Source organism: Equus przewalskii, chromosome 9 (assembly GCF_037783145.1).
Source record: "Equus przewalskii isolate Varuska chromosome 9, EquPr2, whole genome shotgun sequence".
NCBI lineage: Eukaryota > Metazoa > Chordata > Mammalia > Perissodactyla > Equidae > Equus > Equus przewalskii.
This window is the reverse complement of record NC_091839.1, coordinates 63140621-63164648: the sequence shown is the minus strand read 5'-3', so window position 1 is coordinate 63164648 and position 24028 is coordinate 63140621. Positions and strand designations below refer to the sequence as shown.

General features: G+C 36.4%; 1 long non-coding RNA gene across 2 annotated transcripts in view; it reads left to right on the top strand.

Annotated features, from left to right (window-relative positions):
• Positions 1 to 24028, top strand: part of LOC139073382 (uncharacterized) — a 63326-nt gene that overhangs the window by 11637 nt on the left and 27661 nt on the right. Inside the window, exons 3-5 of one of the 2 annotated variants that reach the window (XR_011522040.1) lie at positions 6135 to 6196; positions 10360 to 10570; positions 22376 to 23832. This is a non-coding gene — a long non-coding RNA (uncharacterized lncRNA). Of the gene's footprint in view, positions 1 to 6134; positions 6197 to 10359; positions 10571 to 22201; positions 23833 to 24028 lie in introns of those variants that run through there. The other variant, XR_011522039.1, reaches the window with a different exon arrangement.

Genomic DNA, 24028 nt, shown 5'->3' with positions numbered 1-24028 from the left:
AACTGAAGATTTTTTTTTTTTTTCATTGAGGTCATGATAGTTTATAACATTGTGAAATTTCGGTTGTACATTCCTATTTGTCAGTCACCATATATATATGTGCCCCTTCACCTCTTTTGCCCACTCCCCAAACCTCTTCCCCTCTGGTAACCACTAATCTGTTCTCTTTGTCCGTGTGTTTGTTTATCTTCCACATACGAGTGAAATCACATGGTGTTTGTCTTTCTCTGTCTGGCTTATTTTGCTTAACGTAATATCCTCAAGGTCCATCCATGTCCTTGCAAATGGGACAGTTTTGTCTTTTTTATGGCTAAGTAGTATTCCATTGTACATATACCACATCTTCTTTATCCAATCATCAGTTGATAGGCACTTGGGTTGCTTTCACTTCTTGGCTATTGTGAATAATACTGCAATGAACGTAGGGGTGCATAAGTCTCTTTGAGTTGTTGATTTCAAGTCCTTGGATAAATACCCAGTAGTGGGATAGCTGGGTCGTATGGTATTTCTATTTTTAAGTTTTTGAGAAATCTCCATGCTGTTTTCCATAGTGACTGCACCAGTTTGCATTCCCAGCAGCAATGAATGAGGGTTCCCTTTTCTTCACATCCTCTCCAACATTTGCTATCTTTTGTCTTGGTTACTATAACCATTCTAAAGGGTGTAAGGTGATATCTTAGTGTAGTTTTAAATCAAAAAAGCATTTCCTTGATGACTAGTGATGTTGAACATCTTTTCATGTGCCTATTGGCTATCTGTATATCTTCTTTGGAAAAATGTCTTCATATCCTCTGTCCATTTTTTGATTGTGTCGGGTTTTTTTTGTTGTTCAGTTGTGTGAATTCTTTATATATTTTGGAGATTAACCCCTTGTCAGATACATGATTTGAAAATATTTTCTCCAAGTTGGTGGGTTGTCTTTTGGTTTTGTTCCTGGTTTCCTTCGCTTGCAGAAGCTGTTTAGTCTGATGAAGTGTCATTTGTTTATTTTTCTTTTGTTTCTCTTGGCCAAGTAGACATGGTATTCGAAAAGATTCTTCTAAGACTGATATCAAAGAGTGTACTGCCTATATTTTCTTCTAGGATTTTTAGGATGGTTTCTTCTAGGATGGTTTCAGGTCTTACTTTCAAATCTTCCATCCATTTTTAATTAATTTTTTGTGTATCGCCAAAGATACTGGTCAATTTTCATTCTTTGGCAGGTGGCTGCCCTGTTTCCCCCACACCATTTATTGAAGAAATTTTCCTTTCTCCAATGTATGATCTTAGCTCCTTTGTCAAAGACTAGCTGTCCATAGATGTGTGGTTTTATTTCTTGGCTTTCAATTATGTTCCATTGAACTGTCTATTTTTGTACCAGTACCATGCTGTTTTGATTACTATAGCTTTGTAGTATGTTTTGAAGCCAGGGATTGTGATGCCTCGAGCTGTTATTTTTCCACAGGACTGTTTTAGCTATTTGGGGGTCTCTTCTTGCCCCATATGAATTTTAAGATTCTTTGTTCTATTTCCTTGAAGAATGTCATTGGGATTCTGATTGGGATTGCACTGAATCTGTAGATTGCTTTAGGTAGTATGGACATTTTAACTATATTTATTCTTCCAATCCATGTGCATGGAATATCTTTCCATTTCTTTATGTCATCATCAATTTCTTTCAATAATATCTTATAGTTTTCATTGTATGAAAGATCTTTTACCTCCTTTGTTTTATTTATTCCTAGATATTTTATTCTTTTTGTTGTGATTGTAAATGGGATTGTATTCTTGAATTCTCTTTCTGTTAGTTTGTTATTAGAGTATAGAAATGCAACTGATTTTTGTAAATTGATTTTGTACCCTGCAACTTTGCTGTAGCTGTTGATTATTTCTAATAGTTTTCCTATGGATTCTTTAGGGTTTTTTATACACAGAATCATGTCATCTGCAAACAGCAAGAGTTTCAATTCTTCACTGCCTATTTGGACTCCTTTTGTTTCTTTTTCTTGCCTCATTGCTCTGGCCAAAACCTCCAGTACTATGTTGAATAAGAGTGGTGAGAGTGGGCACCCTTGTCTTGTTCCTGTTCTCAGAGGGATGCCTTTCAGTTTTTCCCTGTTGAGTATGATGTTGGCTATGGGTTTGTCATATATGGCCTTTATTATGTTGAGGTACTTTCCTTATAGAACTGAAGATTACTTTAAACAACAGAACTTCAAAATCTAATTCATAAGTGGTGCCATGCCCTTATTGTGCCCCCTTTACTCCATCCTTAAACAGGAACACACACACAAAACACATATGGACACAGACACATACACACTTATCACCAGATACCTGAGCTTTCTAAGGAAACTTAGGTGTTGGTGTCTATACGGCATGGGGTCTGGTGAGGATGGTCCTACCCATTGTTTCTTCATTACAGGCTCTCCTCCACAATGTCGAAGTGTCTCATCATTGACCCCGAGCCAGCCTTGAACCTCCACTGCTGATGCACAAGTTTCTAATGCCCAGATACTGCCACCTCTACTACTATCATTCTTATCTCTACTACTCTTCTCTTCTTCTCTTTTTCCAGTTTTTAAACTTTTGTATCTCTGGTTGCTCCCCCAATCTTATTTACATTTCTCTTGAAAAGACTTTAGAAACCTCTTTGGAGAAGCCCTTCTCTTCTGGCCCTTCCTACAATCCATGTAAACAGAAAGTATAAATATCTTATTATATAGGTAGATCTACTGGAGCAGATACCACACTACAATTGATTGTACTTGTATTACAAATCATAATTGTAATATAATAAATTTGGTCTATACTACTTATATATATAATGTCATATATAATTTTACTATAATACATAATATGTTTTATAGATCATATAATTACGTACTTACATGATGTGTATATGCATGTGTGTACATGTGTGTGTATACACATACAAACACACATATATACTTGTTTATATAATAGTTGCTCACTTGTTTGTGAGCTTTTTAAGGAAAAGACTGAATTTTGTCCAATTTTTTAGGCACTTACTGGGCAATCAATAATTTGAAGGATGAATAGATGACGTACATGGGGCTGTGTCTTCTCTTCTTGATCTCAAACCAAACACTCATAGTGAGGCAGGTATCATATTTAAAACTTCAGCTTGGCATATGTGTTTAATTTCTTCTTCTTGCTGAAGAGTTCTTTCTTTCCAGTCAAAAATGCTCCTTCTTTCTATGTCTCTTTTGTTGTTTTTCTTCTTTGTTTTTTTAAATCATTCTGGGAAATTGAAAGTCTAGGAGTAGTTCACAGACAACCCAGGTATTACTCCAGAGAAAAGGTAAACAAATGCAGTATATAGGTAGACATATTAAGTGTAATATCGTTTTTGCCATATGAGTACATGACACCATCTTTAGGGACTATGTCACTTTGAAGTGATCACAGTAAAGGACTACTGGTGACTGAAAACAGTAAGGATTCATGGATTTTAACAACAGTGACCCTCTCTCATTTTTGAAAGGAAAAAAGTCATTAAGAAATCAAAAATGTTCACTGGAAGGAAATTATTTATCATAAATTAAATTGATTCCAGTCACTTAGTTTGCTCAAGATTAGAATTTTCCTGTGGTTATGATACCAGCAAACAGCCACTGATGATTAAGTATCTAGGTAGTGAACTTTTTTTCCTTTTTGCAATTACTGATTATAGCTTTTAGCTGTTTAAACCACCCATTGTTAACTATGCTGCTTAGGCAACATGCTGTCTGACTCTCACTAGATTCCTATAGATAACATCTTCCTGGAGCCTGGGTCACCATGGTAATGGGTGTGTGAGCTGTTTTTTTCAGGAATTAGAACTCCTTGCCTACTTCAGGCCTGTTGAGACCACCATCTCATCAACTGGGCCCATGCGGATGTCCGATAGGCAGCCTTTTGGCATCAAGAGGCTGAAAGCTCCACCCTCACATCATGCTAATGCCGCCATTTTGTGACATGCGTCCTATGAAGAAGCATGAAGTCTGACTACGCTTGCGCAGATCATCAATTCCCTCACCTCTCCTCACCTCCCATCACCTCTGTCCACATTTCAGACCACCTTGCCCCCCTACCCCACAAATATCTCTGAGTCTCTATTTTTGGGAAGGGAATTTGAGGCTCATGCTCTTGCTTCCTCACATGGCTGCCTTGTGAGTAAACTCTCTCTCTGCTGCAATCTCATCGTCTAGGTGTTTGGTTTTCTGAGCAGTCGGCAAAAATGATCCTGGTTCAGTAACAGTTATCTTGTTGACTAAGAGTTGAGACTGATAGCTGGGCAAGGCAACTCACCAGGTCAACACTTTGTAAAGAGAATGAATGGTCATGCTGATATGATAATTTTACTAAGTGCTTTAGTTCAGCAATGAAACCCAGGCTTAGGCCACCCCAGGCCAGTCTTTTCAGATGCTACAACTCAATCAGCCCTGAATGACAATAGAATGAGCCAATAAAGTCCTGTGAAAGGTCAACCTACAGACTTGTGTCTCAAAGTTCTCTGTATATTTCAGATTTGCACCAAACTTTGATGTAGGGATTCCAAATAGGAAACTTTTGGATTGATGCTCACAAGGAAGGAGTCACAATTATCTGTTCCTTGAGAAATCATTGTTGATTTCCAGAAATTAGAAGATTCTATAGCCTGTGTGCTTTATTCGGTGATTGCAAAATAATAAATTATTAATGTTATCAAATATAACAAGCTAATTTAATATTTTCTTATAATTCACATCACATGGATATTGTGATACGACCCCAGATCTGCTTCCCCTCCTTAGTCATCCACTCAAAAGACTTAGGAGACAAAATAAGTCAGGAAAAGCCATAGCTTTATATACTCTTACAATAGTGCCTTCACTTCAGATAACAGAAACCCTTATGCTACAATAACTGTGGCAAATAACAATATCTATTAAATTAAATAAAATAAAAATCTACTCAATGTGCCAAGAAGTATATGGAGTGCTCTCCTACGCTAAAAGAACACTTTTATAATTTGAAAGAAAGGTATCATTATAGTATCACATTTCTGAAAAACAAAAGTTACTGGCTTTCACATTTAAAATATTGTATTTGTCAGTGGTTTATGGGGTGTGTAGGAAAACCACAAGTTACTGATGTAGGACCCACTCACCTCTTGATAGATAAATTCCACGCAGCTATAGCAGAATGTTTGAAAAAGTTATTTTTGAATGAAGGCTTTTATTTTCAATGCAATTCAGTGCCTCAGGCTGCAAGTTCCTTTAACTCGGGTTGAAGGATGTCTAGTTTCTGCTGAAACAAAAGTATGAGATGAATTATGTCAAGAGAAACCCTGGCTTGTGTGCTGTGCTCTCGCTTACTCATAGAGGTTTCTTTGTAAAATGCAATGCCTGAGGGTATGGGCAGGGAGCAGATTCTAGTATTTCTCTGGTCAATTCCAAACAAACAAATGAAAATGAAATAAAATGGCAGTAATGGAGTCTTTCTTACGAGCAGAGGGAAGCTGTTGGTCTCTTTAACTTTTCCCAGCTGTGTTTAGTATTCTACCTTTATTATTTATTGATGTAGAAGTGAAGCTTTCCTTTGCACTTATCTACTGGCTTTACAAAAATTAAATCTCCAAAATAATATCCAGCGAGTATGCCCCGATTTCTAAAGCATTCTTTTTAATGCATTTGCTTCTGCGTTTCACCTGCTTGGGGAGATCTCCATGAATGTGCAACCCTCCCATTTCCTAACTCCTTTCCATCTTTATCTTTCTCTGAAGCATTTATAAGGGTCTAATGTCAACTTTGCTCCTTTGCTCTATGGGTTGCTTGCCTCCCCTTCACCCTAGATTATAAGCTCCCTGAGGGAAGGACCTTGTGTCTCTTTTGGTCACTGCTAAATCCCCAGAGGCTTAAACAATGACTGGTACATATGCTTGTAGCCTTTGTTCAGGTACACAGAGCTGGGTTTCATGGGATAAATCAGAGAGGTGGAAAAGCAGGTTGGAAATCTAAACAGTGGGGGTACATGTCATCTACAGACTGTTTCTTCACTAATTCTCAGTAGATGATTGACCCAAGGGAATTTTTCGAAATAGGTTATGTTTATCTGTTTATATCATCCCTGTTATCTCTTTTCTAAGCCCCTGTTTGCTCTCTCCCCAGGTGCCCAATGCTCTTTCCTGCCTCATTCCCCAGTATAGCTTCTATACTTCTGCTTTAGAAAGGTGAGTAAAGATAATCTTCTTTCCTTTAAAATACGAAGTGCTCATGGCTCCAGTCACTTCAGTCTTTATCCCTCCCTACATCTTACTCATAACTCCCATTCTCTTTGAACTCATAACAGATAACTTCTAGGGAGAGTGATATCAGTATAAACAAATTCATTTTTAACCTCTTAGACTCTCCAGGTTTTGTTTGCCTGCTTTTCTGTTTTTCTTGTTAAATCAATCTAATTTTGAATTTTTGAAATATCAAGAGTGTGACAAAGCCAGTGAAAAATTCTGGACAGTTTTAGAGATGCATCTTTGAGGGCAGGACCTAGGATGACCAACTTTTCCCAGTTTGGGACTTTTCCAGTTTTAGCACTCTAAAGAGACCTCTTGGTCTCAGGCAAACTGAGACAATTGGTCACTGTAACAGGACCTCGACATATGGGCAAGGTTTCCTCCTGGGAACATGTCCCTGGGCTTAGGTATCTTAAATCATTCCCACTTGTTTCCTCCTTCTACTACTTCTGCTCTTCTAAAGCCACCAGAGCTTTGCATAACCGCTGTCATGGCAGTGGCAGTGCTGGCTCTATGGTGGGGAAGCAGGGAGTGAGAACTGGAAGAGAACCAGGTCCCAGTACAGCTACAGCTCTCCTGGAAGTCGTGAACTTCTATTCGACTAGCCATCTTGGATGCCCATTCAAGATAATTCATTCAAACTGTCAATGCGACCCAAACTATAAGACAATGTACCTCTGAAAATCAATGCAGAATTAAATATTGTCTTACAATCAATAAGCAAATTATATTGAAAAGTCTATTAAAGGTGATATGGCTTCCACACAAAGAACAATGACACTAGATATTTGAAAACTACAACAAAGTTGTTTGCTTGTTTTTCCATTTGTATCACAGATGGCAAATATTCTGTATTCATTGGGAAGGTGCCATAAGCTTTGTAAGAAGGCAGCATCATCTATAATATATGACCTGTCAGGGGAGATTCATTCCAACATAGAACTTAGCTCCAAATGCCCCTGACCCTGCTATCCTACCTCTGTGCTTTATCTGCGTTATGGAAAGAGCACTAGTTTAGGACTTAGAAGGCCTAGTTCAGTCCTAGCTCCACTGTGTGTTAAATATGGGAAGTTGAGCAATCACAGAACATTTCTAAGGTGACCAATAAACAGATAACATCAAGAGCTAACCTGCACAGTTCACAAGGCTGTTTTTGGATTAATAAGATGATAACCTTGGAAGGTTTTCTCACATACACAGAACATTATTGCCTATTTGGTAACATCAGTTCTTCACATCAAATTTAATGACGGGCCATTAATCTATTGATAGGAAAATTGAATTATAGCAACCAAAGATGCTAGAAAGGTGGGGCCTTTAGTTGGTAGCACGTTATGTCATTAACAAAGCATGAACTATATCATTTAAAACTTAGAATAACCAGGCAGAGTAGTCATTGGTGTTTGAGAGATGTAAGGTGGGCGAGTGGAAACCTGTAAAGCAGAGAAGAGGTTAAAAGGGTTTGTTCAAGGTCACACAACAGTATCTTTTTGTATATTTTTGTTTTTTACTTCTTTCTAGTAAAATTTAAGGTATCATGCCTAACTGAAAGTGGGAGAACAGCACTAAACTGGGGTTTTTAAAAATCCAATCTTGAGTTCTTTTTTTGGAACCATGCTAGAAAATTTGGTGTCCTAGGAGTTTAAAGGTCAGAAGTCTGCAAGCAGCAGCCTGCTTCTCCTTGGGAAAAATCACACAATCTGTCTGCAACAGTTTCCTCCTTTGGAAAATGAGAAGTTGTGTTGGTTTGTGTTTTTTCAACTATTAGGTGAAATAAAACAAATTAGAAAGAAATAGTTCAAAGTACATAGCAGATACTAAAGATAATTGTTTCTTGAAATGTGTTCAATTGTGTGTGTGTGTTTATACATACACACTGCGTCAGAATGTAAAATATTTATCGTTAGGGTTCGTGGTCAAAGCCACTTGCTGTTTTTTTAGATGTTTTCTACAGTTCTTTCCAGCTCTTGCCCTCCACCGATTCTATTACGCCCTCCCTGGTTTTAAATTAAAAAAGCCATCACTTAAACTTGAATTATTTTCATACTTGGTTAATAGCTTAAAATATTTCCCTAAGATCCTGCTGCGTACAGTCCATTTCCTTCCTGTTTTCTTTTTCCTTCCTAGTCTCCACCTCTGCCCCCATCCCTGCTTGTAAATACTTCAAAACTCTATGTACAGATTACTTGTAGTCATATTTTGCACTTGAATGTTGACCCATTTGAATACATTATTCTATAAATATAATGCTTAAAAAGTTACAAAAATTTATATTATCCTTACTGTGTGTAAAAAATGGCCAGTGGCAGCTCTAGAGTACCTGCTTTTGATGTTTTAAGATGTCCCTTTCAATGAAATGCCTCCTAGAAAGCAGAAAGACTTTGGGAAATTAAAGTGATCGAAAGAGCTAAATATCATCACAAGCTGTGATCAGCAAAATGGAATCTTCTCTCCCCCACATACACATATGTTCAAACTGAGATAAACATGCACATTCTTCAATTACAAGCAAAGCTTTCTTGAGAGACAAGTGGCGGGGAGCACTGGAGCTGAAAGCGATGTGACAACACGGTGGCACACAATGGTGCGAAACAACTCAACCTTGTAATTAATTTCTATCATTAAAGTCCCATCAATATCACTTAGCTGGATGACTCTGACAGGATGGGAATATTACCTAGAGACGGATTTCCTACTTCAAAGGTTATAGTACTGTTTGCATATGTACTTTAGAATAAATTATAAAGAGGTGAAAAATATGGAAGGCTTTTTGTATAACCCAAGAATAACTTAGCAGAGCATAGATGTATCTGCTTGACATTGGCTGTGGTGACCATAAAGCTTTGCATCTTTTTTCCTCCCTAAAAAAGAAATGCAGAGGTTCAACTCCCAAAATTGGATTGAGAAAACCGCATACATTTAGGATCAATTTATACAACATTCTAGAACTTGTCATCTGTAATGGTTAATACTAATGAAGTATACAAAATTGTCTCAAGCTGGAGTCATTAAAGGAAACAGAAGGGAAGGAGAAATGGGGTTAGATGTAGCCAATTGCTGAGAAGACAGTTCATTAAACGGATTTGGAATGGACAAGATAGGAACAAAAAATTCCCTTTGCAGCTATACCAGTATGGCTAAAGAAAGCAAAATCGCTTGCAGAATAGTAGTCAGCATGAAAGAAGTTATATGAAAAGCTATAAAGATTTTCCTTAGATGCAAAATCGAGTTTCGCTCATCCTAACCCAAAATCTGGCAGGTGATTCATTTGAGAGACCATTCTGAACTCCCCCAATTGAGAAATTCACATTATATAACCCTTCCTGTCTAGGATATATTATTGCAAGAGGTTTATTGTATCTTTAAAGCATAGATACATCACTTAAAATGACTTCTAATCCTCAATGTAGGTATCTACTACACTTTCTTTCTTGGAAAATTCGACTGGATTCCAAGCAATGAAATGAGGCTAATTGTACACTATTTTGTGAGAGACAACAGGCTCCAGAATTAAAATTACCTACAATTTGAACTTAAATTAATATATGAAATAAATCAAACTTTTTAAAGTCTTTTCTTCAGATTAAATCAATGGAAACAACAAAATAGCTCGTTGTTGGATATTTCTGGCTTTTAAATTCAATTTGCACCTTGACAAAATGTAGCTTAAACACGCTTCAGGCATATGTGTGAATAACATGGTGACATTTTCTTCAGCACCTAAAAAAATGGGAAAATGTTTAAAAGGTGATAAGATGAGTTACTTGTGGAAAAGAGATTCCTATTTCTTCTTGACTTTGCCTCAGGGATACCATCTTCATTACACTGTCTCTCAGTTTTTAAAAGAAGTTTTGAATTATCTCATTGTGAAACTCAAGATCCATTGAAAGTAAACTGATGGAATTCAAATACCATGCTCTCTATAGGCAGGTAAAGTTCAGAGCTCAGATTCTACTGTATAGGTACCAGATGTACCCAATGTGGTAACACAGTTTATTTGTTAATTTATTCAACAACTACTTTTGAGCGTCTAAGATACACCAGATACTATGCTATGGTAGGCACTAGAAATTAACAATGAATATGGTATCTGTGATCCCCAGGTGATATTCAGGCTGAGATAACACGGATGAAGCAGCCAAGGGAAGACTGCGAATGGACTTTTCTAAGGTGGAAAAGTAGTTTCTCCAGAGTCCTGAGACAGGAGAAAGCTTGCAATGACTTAACTGAACAAAGGCCAAGGAGACTGAAGCAAAAGTGAACTTCCAGAAATAGTGAGCAAAGGAAAGCAGGGCAGGAAGTGACTTCGGAGACGTAAGTAAAGGCCAGTTCATACCATATTTCCTGACAAGTCATAGTAACCTGTTAGTATTTCCTTCTAAACAGAAGGGAAGCCACTGAAGAGTTTTAAGAAGAAACATTGTAGCTGATGGATCTACCATATGTGATGGTTTATCTACTTCAGAAATAATTGTTTCAAACTTATATCAACAACTAACGGACACATAATTGAGGGACAAAAAGCAGATGAGAAACTACAGTGAAAATATGGAGTTTTTGCTAGAAAAAATTTAAATAGTATTATACGTTGCGTAGAAAATGTATATAATGCTATCTAAATAGAGTAGTTTGAACATATTCTAAGACTAAGCTTGCTTTCCACCATCTCACTTTTATCTCCTGCTGGGTGACAAAATGTATTATAAATGTGTCAATAATGAAGCAAATATAGTGACTGCTGCATGACCACAAACACAACCACTGCAGAAATTTCCACGGTGTTGTATGAGCCTGGCTCTCCGCTATTATCTATGGAGGATAATTTGTTATATAATAACAAATAATCAAGAGCTCCTGCCGTTTTTCTATCTGGCTGAGGAAACTGAAGCTCAAAGAAGTAAAGACACTTCACTTTGTCTAAATTCACCCTGAATCATGGCTAGAAAGCTGATAATTCAGATCTTTCACTAAATACCTCTTAAGAGTATGACTTACAAAATGTTTTTAGGATAATAGGAAATTTCTAGGTTGGTTAGTTTGGCTTATGTCTAATTTTGGTTGCTATTTGTATATTTGTTTTAGGTTTTTTCATTCAAATGATTTTTGTATACAGGTGTGTATGGTATGACACATTGGGGATGAGGAAAGGTTTGCCACATATTCACATTTTTCTTATAACTTTTTATCATACCAGCAGCTAAATAGCACCAAGATTTACTGAGTTTTTACGAAATGTCAAGAAATGGGGATGCCATGCATTAGGTCTCCCATGGCAAACATCTGTGAGTTATCTGGACAGCTCCCTCTTATTTACACTGAACATCTAATCAAGTACTAGTTGCTGTGAATTCTCCCTACTAAATATATCTCTAGGCCAATTACGTCTCAACATTCTCTTGCTACCGTTTTAGATCAAGCTTCCATCTTTTAGCCTATACAGCTATAACAGCTTCCCACATCCTTTCTCAGCCCCTTACAATCAGTCTCAGCACAGCAACCAAGTTAATCTTAAAATATTTCTCTACTTAAATGCTTCAAGGGCTGCCTTGCCTTAAGAAAAGAGCCAAAATCCCTAAGATGAGCTTTATAGACCCTATAGAAGCTGTTTCTTTTTCTGCAACTCTCCCATTTGCTTGCTGTGTTCTAGTCATTCTGTTTTCATTTTATTTTTTGTTTTACTTTTTTTCATTTCTCCATGTTCCAGTTTGGAGGTCCAGACTTAAGATCTTTACCACTGTAATTCCCTTTTTCTGGAATGTTCAAACTTCTCTCTTCCATTAGTGAAATTCTCCTCATCCTAAGAGAGTCATCTTGTATACCACTTATATATATCATCTTGCATGTTAGAAAGTGTCCTAAGAGTGAGCCTTCTGACTCGTCAAGTCGCCCCTGTATGTCCCCATTTTAGCACTTATTGCAATAGTAAATTAAATGTTTATTTATATATGTCTTTGTTTATCATCACATATTGTCTCCTCTTCTAGTTTGAAAGCCCCAGGAGTGTGGGGACCCTATCTGCCAGGTTTCTGACTCTATTTCCAGTAAAGAGCACAGAAGCAGGCTCATATTTATATTTAGTAAGAATCTGTTGAATGAATGAATAGAAAGTTATTATTCTCCTTTTTAAGAGGCTTTTCAGACAGAGGAAAGCTCACCTTGAAGAGACCAGTCATTTTAGATTGGCAAAAGCTCATTAAAACCTAAATGAACACAGTAATGTAGCTGGAGAAATCACAGTCCATCACAGAGCATCCGTCAGTGCCGATGGCGCAGGCACTGAAGCTAAAGGAGCTGGAAGTGCCCTCCGAGAGGAGGAGGGATCTCAACCAAAGGTCACTGGAGCATCCTATTCCCACTGGAAACGCCCTCCTGCTGCAGTATCTTTGTTGATACTGTCAGTTGATCTTATCCCAGCACCACAAGATATTTAATTCATCTCACTCTATTTGCTCAAAGAGCAGCCTTCTGAAAGTGACTTAATCCCCTTATAGGTCTACTTTTGAACAGAATGGACTGGTCAGCAACTGTGGTTTTTCCCACAGAGGGTATGTTTCTCATTATTAATGAACAAATAAATTTTTTAAGTAAAAATGTTCTAATTGGGTAATGTGGATTCATATCTGAGAGTAAATACACTCTTTAGAGTCTAAAAATTTTAATATTTATTTTCCTAGTCTGCAAGGTTGATGACCAAAGCATGGCTCATGTAAGTGCTCAAAGTAATGACTATTGATCACTAAGAGAATTGGGAATCTGCTTGCTGAACTCTCCTGATCTGATATTCTGTCTTCTTGTCAATCATTTTTGAAATTCCACACTTGGCAATTGAAAAATACTTTTCTTTAATAAAAATTTGTTCAAAGTGGAGAGTAAATATAAAGCAAATTATTTAATGAAAGTAAATCAAAACATGGAGAATATTGCAAAAGCTGTACACAGAGAAAAACCTCTTGAAGATGACATTTTATATCATTATTAAACTAAGAAAATAAACAAAAATAATTTAAAAGAACTTTGAAAAGGAAATATGGAATAAAAAGAAAATAATAAGCTAAAAAATAGAAAATCAATAAAAATGATAAAGCTAAGACACACTTCTTTGAATTTTTTTTTAAATGACATGATTTGTCTTATGGGTTGAATTATGTCCCCTCAAAATTCACATATTGAAGTCCTAACTCCAGGATCATAGAATGTGACCTTATTTGGAAATAGGGTCATGCAGACGTAATCAATTAAGATGAAATCAAGCTAGAATAGGGTGGGCCCCTTATTCAACATAGCTAGTGTCCTTATGAAAAGGGGACGTTGGAGACAGACATGCAGACAGAGAATGCCTATGCTAACGCGAAGACAGCCATTTACAAACCTGGGAGAAAGGCCTGGAACAGATCCTGGCCTCACAGCCCTTAGGAGCCAACCCTGCCAAAACCTGGATTTCAGACCTTTAGCCTCCGGAGCCATGAGACAATAATTTTCTGTTGTTTGAGCCTCCCAGTTTGTGGTACTTCGCTGTGGCAGCCCTAAAAACTAATACAAATTGAGTCAAGAAAAATTTGTGTTTTGAGGGCAAAACACAAATGAGCAAAGTTAGACTAAGAAAAAGAAAAGAAAAACAATTATAGGAGTGCCTTATAATTCTGTGTTAATAAGATTCGTGATTAAAAATGGACAGTATTCTCTAAAAAAATATAGATATCCAAATTTCCTTAGAAATAGAAAGTTTAAAGACAAATAATTACAATAAAACTAAGGAAAAAAATACTTCCTGCAAGAGAAACTCAAGAGCTAGATTGTTTTACATATAAGTTACATTAAACTCTCAAGAAACAGGTAATTCCATTTTTAAAAAATAAGTTGCTGCTTAATGCATTACTAGGCTCATTAAATAACATTAATATGAAAAATCTAACCCAGTTATATGTTTATTAATCAAGCTCACTTATGCATCCACATGCATAACTTAACCTTCACAACAAATATGTAGAATTTATATGAGAAAAATATCTATGATTTCTTTTTAAAGGCATAAGAGAATATCAAAACAATTGAATATTCCTGGACGGAAACCATAAGATATCAATACTCCCTTAATTAATCTGTAAGTGTAAAGAAATCCAATTTCCTTTAAATCTCAAAAGAAAATTTTTTTAATTTCTTATTCTAAAGCATATCTGAAAAAATAAATGAAGGATATTAAGAAAATTATTATCTTACCAAATAGTAGTGTTTTTGGCTTACTCTTTGCCAAACTAAGCTTCCATTGACATTATCTTGTTTAATCCTCACAATTCTGTGAAGTGGGAATTTTTTCCTTCATTTCACAGTAGCGAAAAATTCATCTGAAAGGAGTTGCATTAATCGCCCAAGATCAGAGATTTAGTAAATGGCAGAATAGGAGTTTGGGCCCAAGTCTGTCCTCAAATCCTCTCATAGTAAGCACGTGCTATACACACTGCCCATGTATTCAAAAGATGCAGAAGTTGAAATGTTGTGCTACTTGCCCCAAAATAAGCAGAGGACTGATCAGAAAGCTAAGAAAGGATTGTAGAAGCAGGCCATGGGTCAACTATTTAGGGCAGTTACACTTGATTTTATTTCTTTTTTATTTCTTTCTTGTTCTAACCTCATTGCTGTCACAAAGTGTTCTTTTCCTGTTCTGCAAATATGCCAATCTGGTTCCACCCCAGGGCCTTTGCACTTACTCTTCTCTCTACTTGAAATTTACTTGCCAATCTTTCCATAGCTGATGCCTCTTCATCTATGTCTGAATTTAAATGTCATTTCCTCAGAAAGATCTTTTATCCACCCATCAAAATAAGAAGTAAAAAGTAAGAAGTGAAAAGTGAAATCTCTTTCCTCACTACCACCTTCCAGTTGTTCTTTACCCCATTCTGGTGTGTTCTCTCTTCATAATATTAATTACTCTCTGAAATTACCTTGTGTCTTCATATATTTAACTATGATCTCTTCCCACTCCACTCCTTTACAATGAATGTTCTGTGAAGGCTGTTGGCCTTGACCTCTTCAGTACTTGCAATAGTGGTTGATATGCAGTAGGAGCTCAAAAGTCTTTGCCAAATGTAAAGTAAACTAAAATGAATAGGTAAAAAAATAAGTGAATAAATACCTTTAATAGCACTATTTCTGAGCCTAGAAACTGGAAACAGAGAAGAGAAAGGAGATTGGATGTCTTACCTCTTATTTTAAAGTAAGTACTATATGAACTTAAAAAAATAATGGATTGCTTAACTGTCACTCTCATAATCAGAAAAAGTTTTATTTTCTTTAACTAAAATTTCTTTTCTCCCTCTGTACCTTAAAATAAATTCCAGAAAGTTGAAGTAAGTTTAGAAAGAGAGAGGGAGAGAAGGAGAAAGAGAGAAAGGAAAAGACAAAAACAGGCAAAAATCAGAGGGGAATAGGACAGGAGAATACTTATTTGATCTCTGAATTAGGAAACATTTCCTAAGTACTAAAAATGAATAAACTTCCCGGGAAAAATACTGATAGATTAAAGCACATAAACATGTGGAAATTTCGATAAATGAAAAACACTTAAAAGCCAATAAGAGTAAAGAAAATATTTGCAACTAATACCACAGATAAAGAGTTAACATTCTTAATATGTAAAAAAAAGCAACAGAATATGCAAGACAATAGGGAAAGGATATGGATAGAAAATTCACAGGGGAAGAAATAAGAAATGACTAATACATTTGTTTTAAATTTAAGCTGACTAGCAATCAAATTAACGTCATTTAAAACAAGAAGACATCATTTTTCACCTACAGAGTTTGCGGTGAATAATCCAACAAAGGATCAAGCTCAATGGTCTTAAGGCTGTGCTAAATTCGACGTTCTTTTTCTCTCTTGCTTGGAATGTGAATTGGGCTATCTTTCCTGGACAACAGTTTAACAATGTGTATCAAATCTGGAAAATATTTAAACCTTCTCACCCATCAATTTCAATTTTAGAAAAGTATCCGAATACAGTAATGAATGTATGAAAGCTTCGAGTTCAGTGATGTTCATTTCAGTGTTTATCTTAATAATAAAAACTGAAAACAAGACAATAGAAATGCCAAATAGCATAGGAACATGGGGGAAAAACTATGTTATGTTCATGCTACACAATAATATGAAATTAATAAAAATATTTTAGAAGAATTCTTAATGATATTGAAAAATGCCTATGGATATAATATTGAATAAGAAGCAGCAGGATAAATAGCTATATTCAGAGCAACAAGGAACAGAAATTTTTCCTAGAGAAAATGTATCAAAATGCCAGTAGTTTTTATATAGGGAATTGTCTGTAAGTAAATGTGGTATGTGTTATTTATTCCATATTCTTTCCTATATTCCCCAATTTGTTTAAATATTACTTTTAATGCCAACAAAAATCATACTCTATATGACAACATGACTGTTTTTATTAATAAAATAATTGGAAGGATAAGTTCTCTTTCTTTGGACTTTAAGTAAAACATATGCAAGTTCCCTCTTTAAAAGTAATTACCGAAATATTTTAAAGTTGCTATTTCTCTTTAACAATGACAAAAATGAGGATTATCCTATTTTAGTTCAGGTACAAACATTTTATTAGATTTGGAACCCAAGTTGGCTTATTATTATAAATATTTCTGTTTATTATTTGACTTTCAAAGCCAAATTAAAGAAAGAATTCAGTGAATGTTTAAAACAGTTTGAAAAAATGTTCCTGTCATATTTTGAAACATTACTAGGGAAATATATATTCAAAGTTTTTTCCAGCTTTATGTATAAAACAATCACACTGCATGAAGAGCAGAAAGTAAATAGGATAAAAGAAAAATCTGCTTTCATTTACTACCAAAGTTGAGAAGAATACAAAAAGGAAATGATGACCTTAATGAGTGAAAATAAATTGGATTTCTGAAAGTCTTTAGTTTTAATAATCTACAATGTTATTAGCATCAGGGAAAATTAAAATGTACAAACTTTACTTTGTCAGTGCAACATTATTTTAATTGGTTTTCTTTATTTTGTGGTAATAGACATTGAAATCACATTTTCAGGATTTTGTGAAGATTGGAAGTCTGACCTGAAGCAGAGTTTTGTTCAGTGAATTACTTGCATAATTTTAATTTATTTGATTCCTATAAGAACCAATTTTAATTTATTAATAAGTTAGATATCATAAAATAATACATTCTGACCCCAGAATTATTTATTATGTTTTTTTCTATTGCTTCTAACTTTCTGGATGAGATACTTCTAATAAAAATGTGTTCTTGCCTTTGTTATTCTGAAAGACAATAACCAAAGAATGTATTTTCTCCAAGGAAAAATGGCTACATATTAAAACAACAACATGACTATAAAATTTTATTTTAAAAATATTTTTAATATTTTATATACTAAATATGCATTGTGTATATATACACATATGTGTGTGTATATATATATACAATATGTATAAATAAACAACAGAATATTATCCAGCCATGAGAAAGAAGGAAATCCTGCCGTTTGTGACAACAAGGACGGACCTTGAGGGCATTATGCTAAGTGAATTAAGTCAGTCAAAGACAGACATATACTATATGATATCACCACATAGGGAATCTAAAAAGGCCAACTTGAAATAGAGAGTAGAATAGTGGTTACCAGGGGCTGGGGGGCAGGGCAATTATGGAAATGTCAGTCAAAAGGTACAAATGTCCATTAGAAGATGAATAAATTCTGGGAATCTAATCCACAGCACTGTGATTATACTTAGTACTGAATTGTATACTTGAAAATTGCTAAGTCAGTAGATCTTAAATGTTCTCACCACCAAAAAGCAATGGTAACTATGAGACGCAATGAAGGTGTTAGCTAACCCTACAGTGGTGATCATGTTGCAATATAAAAGTGTATCAAATCAACACCTTGTACATCTTAAAGTTACACAGTGTTGTGTGTCACTTATATCTCAATAAAGCTGCAAAAAATAAAATAAAATAGTAAATAAAATAAACTGATTCACTAGAAGAAGAGGGAAGGAAAAGGATAAGGGATAAAAATAAAAATTGGGCTTTGGAAATAAATTTAAAAATAAATAACACCTAATAAATAAATAATTTAGCAAATAAAAGAAGGACTGAGACATGCTTGCTAAAAACATGCATTTTGAAAGTAGGAAGAGTTCATACAGCCCATGGATCTGCTAAGATAGAAATTTCGTCTGAAACATTCTCAAAAATCTCTCGCTGTCCTCAGTGAGAAGATAGGAAGTTGTGGACCTAAGGTGGCATGTGATGTCTCTCAGGTGACAGAGACTACTTCACAAATTACACTCCTTCCCAGCCTCTTCATGGCATCCTAGTGACCTTACAAAATAAATTCCCCCAAAATGTGAACAGGACCTATCAACGTAATTGCAACCGAGCCACGCTAAAGTATGATGGAGCCAGAAGGAAAAAAGAAAAGAATACCGTACTGGTTTTTATTTAAAATTTTGATATTTTGTTCATCATTGATGTTGTGCATTTTTAAAAATATTTCATTAAAATATTACCCACCTTGATCCCTGATTTCTCGGCGCCCCCTTACATTTTGCACGTGAGGGAGTGCCTCACTTGCCTCATAGGCCCAGCTCTCAATGGTAATTTCTGTTCTATTTCTGATTAATTTATTTGACAAATTAATCCCTAAGATTTTTGTCGCTCTTGTTTCTTTTTACAACAAGAAAACAACCACACCTGTAGAAACAGAACTAATTTCAAAAGATGTGTGTAACCCAAATAAGTTCAGATCATCTGCATAGAAGGCAAGGAGTGTAGTTGACGAGGTACTGCCGGTTGGCAGAGTTCCGCCAAATTTGCAAGAAAGGCAGCAGTGCTGATGGCGCATCTATTTGTGCTTTTTTACCCCTTGTTAATTAGAAGCCTCCTTATCTCATTCTTTGAGTAAAAGGGAGAGGAAGAAGCAAAGCTCTCTTAATAGGAAACTATATCTCACAACTCAGAAGAAATGCAAGCTTAACAAGAAGTGGCCTAAACTTCTAAAACCAGATGCTGCAAAATCTCTAAACAGCTATGGTTGCCAAATTGCATATAATTCTCAGATTCGTAGACTTTTAGTGATGAAGAAGATGGGTCTACCCTACGGTTCACAAATATTGGCCAGTTCATGACAACTTTACAGCCTGCAGTAGAATGAAAGAACTCAGGAAAACATTATATGAATAAATATAGAGACAATATACATATGCATTCATATATATGCATACATTCATATATTACTTAATATTTCTTATAAAAGACTCTCCTTAAATAGGAAATTATACCCTTCCTACATTTTGTTGTTAGCATATTTTTGTTACAAAATTACAGTAAGAGTAGGTGGTAGTTGGTTTTCTTTTAATGTAATTATTTGGAAAAATAAATGCTTGGTAACCTTATATTGTTTACCCTATTTTTCTTTATTTTACTGAAGAATGAAAGCAAAAATGACTAAGTTCTACCTTTCACGAAATATACAGATATTCTCTGTAACAACTCTTAACGACTAGTTACTCTTCCTCAGTCAACTCATAAGGAGAACAATAGCGACACTTATTACATTCTTATTACGTAGCAGGCGCTGAGCTAAGCTACTTTCCATGTATTATTTTATTTAATTCCCACCACCACCCATGACATAGACATTTTATAGATGAAAACAAAGCCTGACAGCCTGCCTCTTGCTCTCATTCCTATACCTTATATTGTGGCAGCTCTCTGACTTCAGAGTCACAACGTTTAAATCCTGCAGTCATTGTTTCTACACGCAGAACGTTCAACTTCTTCCATGCTTGTTCAGTTCTAACCATTATAAAATTATTTTGAAGTCCCGGTCCCCCATCCTATAAACCAACCAGTGTTTACTATGAAGCAATGAAATAAAAAGATCACCCATTCCAATCTTCCAAACATTTGAAGACCACACTATCCGCCTAGTTCTTCTTGTCATCACTTCTCAGGGGTGAATACCTCAGTTTCTTCAACCATTTGCCTATGGTATGGCTTCCAGTTAACCCACCTAGATTTGTTCCTGTCACTATGCAGTGTGACCCAAGGCACCAGATGTGACTGGTCCAGGGCAGAGGGCTGCAGACAGGTCCACCGCCTTTGTTTGTTGGGATGCTACAACATTTCCTTGATACAAATTTTTTGGTAATTCCTCCAAAAGTCAATTCTTCTATTTCAGGGATTGGCAAACTTTATGTGTAAAAGGCCAGAAAGTATATATTTTAGGCTTTGAAGCTTACGTAGACTCAATGACCTCTAACATGGTATCACAAGAGCAGCGAGAGACAAGGCAGGAAAGAATGGTGTGCCTGGGTTCCAATAAAACTTTGTCTACAAAACAAGCAGCTGACTACATTTGGCTCATGAATGGCAGTTTGCTAACTCCTGCTTGATCCCGTGCTTAGCAGGTAACTTGTAGAACCTCAATGCAACACTTTTATTTCATCATGGTTTCATTCTATTGAAGGTTTTTTAATCCCGAATTCTGTATCAGGTGCATTAATTGACCTTCTCAAATTTGTGTATTTAGCTTTTTTGATATTTGTGCCTGCTAGACCTTCTAAGTCACTGGGGGAATAAAAAAAGATTAACTAGGACATAGACAGTCACCTACAGCACATAACTGTAGTCTTCCCCATACTAAGCTTGGTCTGCTTTCTACCTTACACTATGTCTTAAGTTGGATTACTCAGAGAACAAAATCTGAGTTTCTGAGATTTGCATGGATGAGGTGTGCTGAGAAATGCTCTCAAAAATATTTGTGAGGGATAATGGACACAGAATGGGGTGAGAGGTTGAACCGAGAAGTACTTGTAAGAGAAGTCTTAGCCAACACTTACAGGAGCTCCAAATCTGTGATGGACCTTCAGAGTAATTCCAAATAAAAAGGAGGCTAGGGCTTTTTACCAAGGTATTGAATAGTAGTTGGCTGTAGGGTGCCCTCAGGAAAGAGGAGTGGACAAGGCAGTTTCCTTTGGCCACGTATAATTCCTAAAAAGGACCAATTGTAATTCTTAAAGAGCAACTCTGAGACTTCAGCAATCAAAACTCCTGGGAGCTGGGGCTGGGGGAATGTGTGTTTGCTTCTAAAGAGGGAATCTGGACGGCACACGACAATATCTGCTTCAGCTGTTTGGATCCACTTGCTCCATATGTTAAATTCACCTCATCTGGAACACAGCTGCTCCAGGATTCTGATTGATCTCTTTTCACAGGGAAACTTAAAAGTAGATTGCTAGGAAGAATCATTGCTATAACTGGTCCTGAGGTCACAATTAATAGTCAATATATCTTTCCTTTACTACCCTTTCTAGATTACACTCACCCTCAGCTAGCAACTCCACTGATCTAGGCATCATGATGCATTGGGGCAAAATGATGTAGTCTCTTAATCCTGGTCATCTTGCCCTTCTCATGCTATGCCTGCAGCACTTGTCCAGTGATTCCCAATATTAGACAAAGGAGTATAAGAAAAGCCCCAGTAGATTACCTGAGTGCCAAGCATATTCCTCTCTGCCCAAATTATATAATAGCATCCCTACCACATCCTGATGATGGCAGGCAATTATCTCCGCTAGAATAACTCTTTCTTTATCTGCTTATCTCTTGGTACAAGAAACCTAAAGGAGCAGGCAATAGATATAGCTTGAAGTTTAATGGAAGTCTCACTGTGTACCAAATTAGAAGCATTTCCTCTCTGGAACAAGAACCTTCAGACCCAGAGAGACTAGAATTGTGGGAAGGGGAAGCACAAATTACCCAAGTGGGTTACTAAAAGTGCTGATAAGCAAGATTACTTCAACTTCCATCCCCTGTTTTGGAGACCCATTTATTCTATTATTAGCCTCTCAGTCCTAGACTAACTAGGTGAGCTGATCATTCTCAGAAGAAGGGTGCCAACTTCTGAAGGACACCAGGAATATCTGATGTCAAAGTTTGAGGCAGTGAAAATCAACGTGGGTTTTGGTCCATACTTGTAAGTTTCAGCTTGTGTGCATGAGTTCCAACTTGGTTTTTTCCTCCCCTACTTTACAACCATTTTCTCTTCCTAATTACATGTCCTGTGGATTTCAAACCCCAGCATCAGATATGAAGGCAACAGCTTTACAGAAACTGCTTAACTAGTTCCCACAAAAGGGTAAGTTCAAATACCTGTATCAAAGCTGTTCTGCTTCTCTGATAGAACCTTGACTGATACACCAGCTGTCTCACAGTCTAGAAGCTTCCAACTACAAATGCATTCCTTGTGATGGTATCCCTTGAGGTATGATTGTGAAGTAATTGACAGCACTACTTTTGGAGACAAGCACACCAATATTCGGATCCTTCCTGTGCCATCTAGTGGGTGTGAAATCATGAACAGATTATATAAGTTCCATATGACCACTTCCCTGTCAATAAAATATGGGAAACTCAAAGGTAATTATAAGAATTAAATGAGATACCACTAAAAAGGGATTAATACTGTTTCTGCCATATAATTAACACCCAACAAAATATTTTGGCTTTGATTATTAAATTATGTTAGCTTGCTCAAAATCCTCTAGGAATTTAGGGATTCATCCCTCTCATCAAAAACAAACAAACAAAAATTTAAAAAAATTCTCTACCCTATAACCTGCACGAATGGAGCACAAAAGTATTCCAAAAACTGGCACAGAATTGGAATACCTGTTTTGGTGAATTGTTACTTTTTTCAATTATGAGAAGGGAGGAGGTAAAGCCATCTGGGGAGGAAAAATCTTTCATCATCCTTTTGGAATTCCTTTAGATGCATTATCTGATCAGGTTCTGATTACAGATCAGCTATCAGAGCTCACAGTTCCAGTTCCTCCAGCCTTGAGAAAAGAGCTCTACTTAGAGCTCTAGTTGCGAGCAGAGCAGTGTGAGCCTTCATTTGTTCTCCTCTCTCATGCTCTTTGCACTAAGACCCTGGAAGGCTCCCACCTGTCTGTCTACTTCAGTAGCTTCCCTTCAGCAGGATTGACAATTGCTGATTCCCTAACGGCCTCAGTAAGTCACTGATCAGGTAAGTTTTCCTTTGCATTTTTCAGAATAGCAAATGGAAGCCTCTCTTCTGACTGCTCTCTATGGTCTGTTTCCTGACCCCCATAGATGACTCTGACTTTTCTTATTGACCTACTGCTGAGGCACAGCTGACTCCTCACTTGTTATTTCTTCTGCCTGGGGAAGGTGAAATTCTCCTTAACATGACTGTGTTCTTTATCCTAATATTGAAGTAAAAATGTCTGTAAGATAGGAAAGAAGTCTTCATGCCATAGAAAATTCAGAACTAATGGCCCATGGTGCATCCTGTATCTCTTTTTCCAGATTTGCCAATGCTTCCAGGATTTTTTGAATCTCTCAGAGTATTCCAGTTTCTTTTAGCATCATCAAGAAGAAAGGTATAGTCAATGAAGGTGTTAAGGGCCCAGAAGTTCATGAAGGCCTTGAGTGCTTCTTGTATGTCATTATACCAGAAACTGCAAGAACATCACCATTTCCTACACTCCTTCCGCCCCCAGGATCTTTATGCAGGTAATTTTGAAATAGTCTTCATAGGAAACAACAATGAGAATTGTAGTAACCCGCAATCATGGTTTGCCTGGATCTGTCCAAGTTTTAGTACTGACAGTCCCACATACTGGGAAACCCTTTAGTCCCAGGCAAACTAGAGCACTTGGTCATCCCATACAGAGTTATTAGAAATATGGACCCTGGAGATAAGAAGACC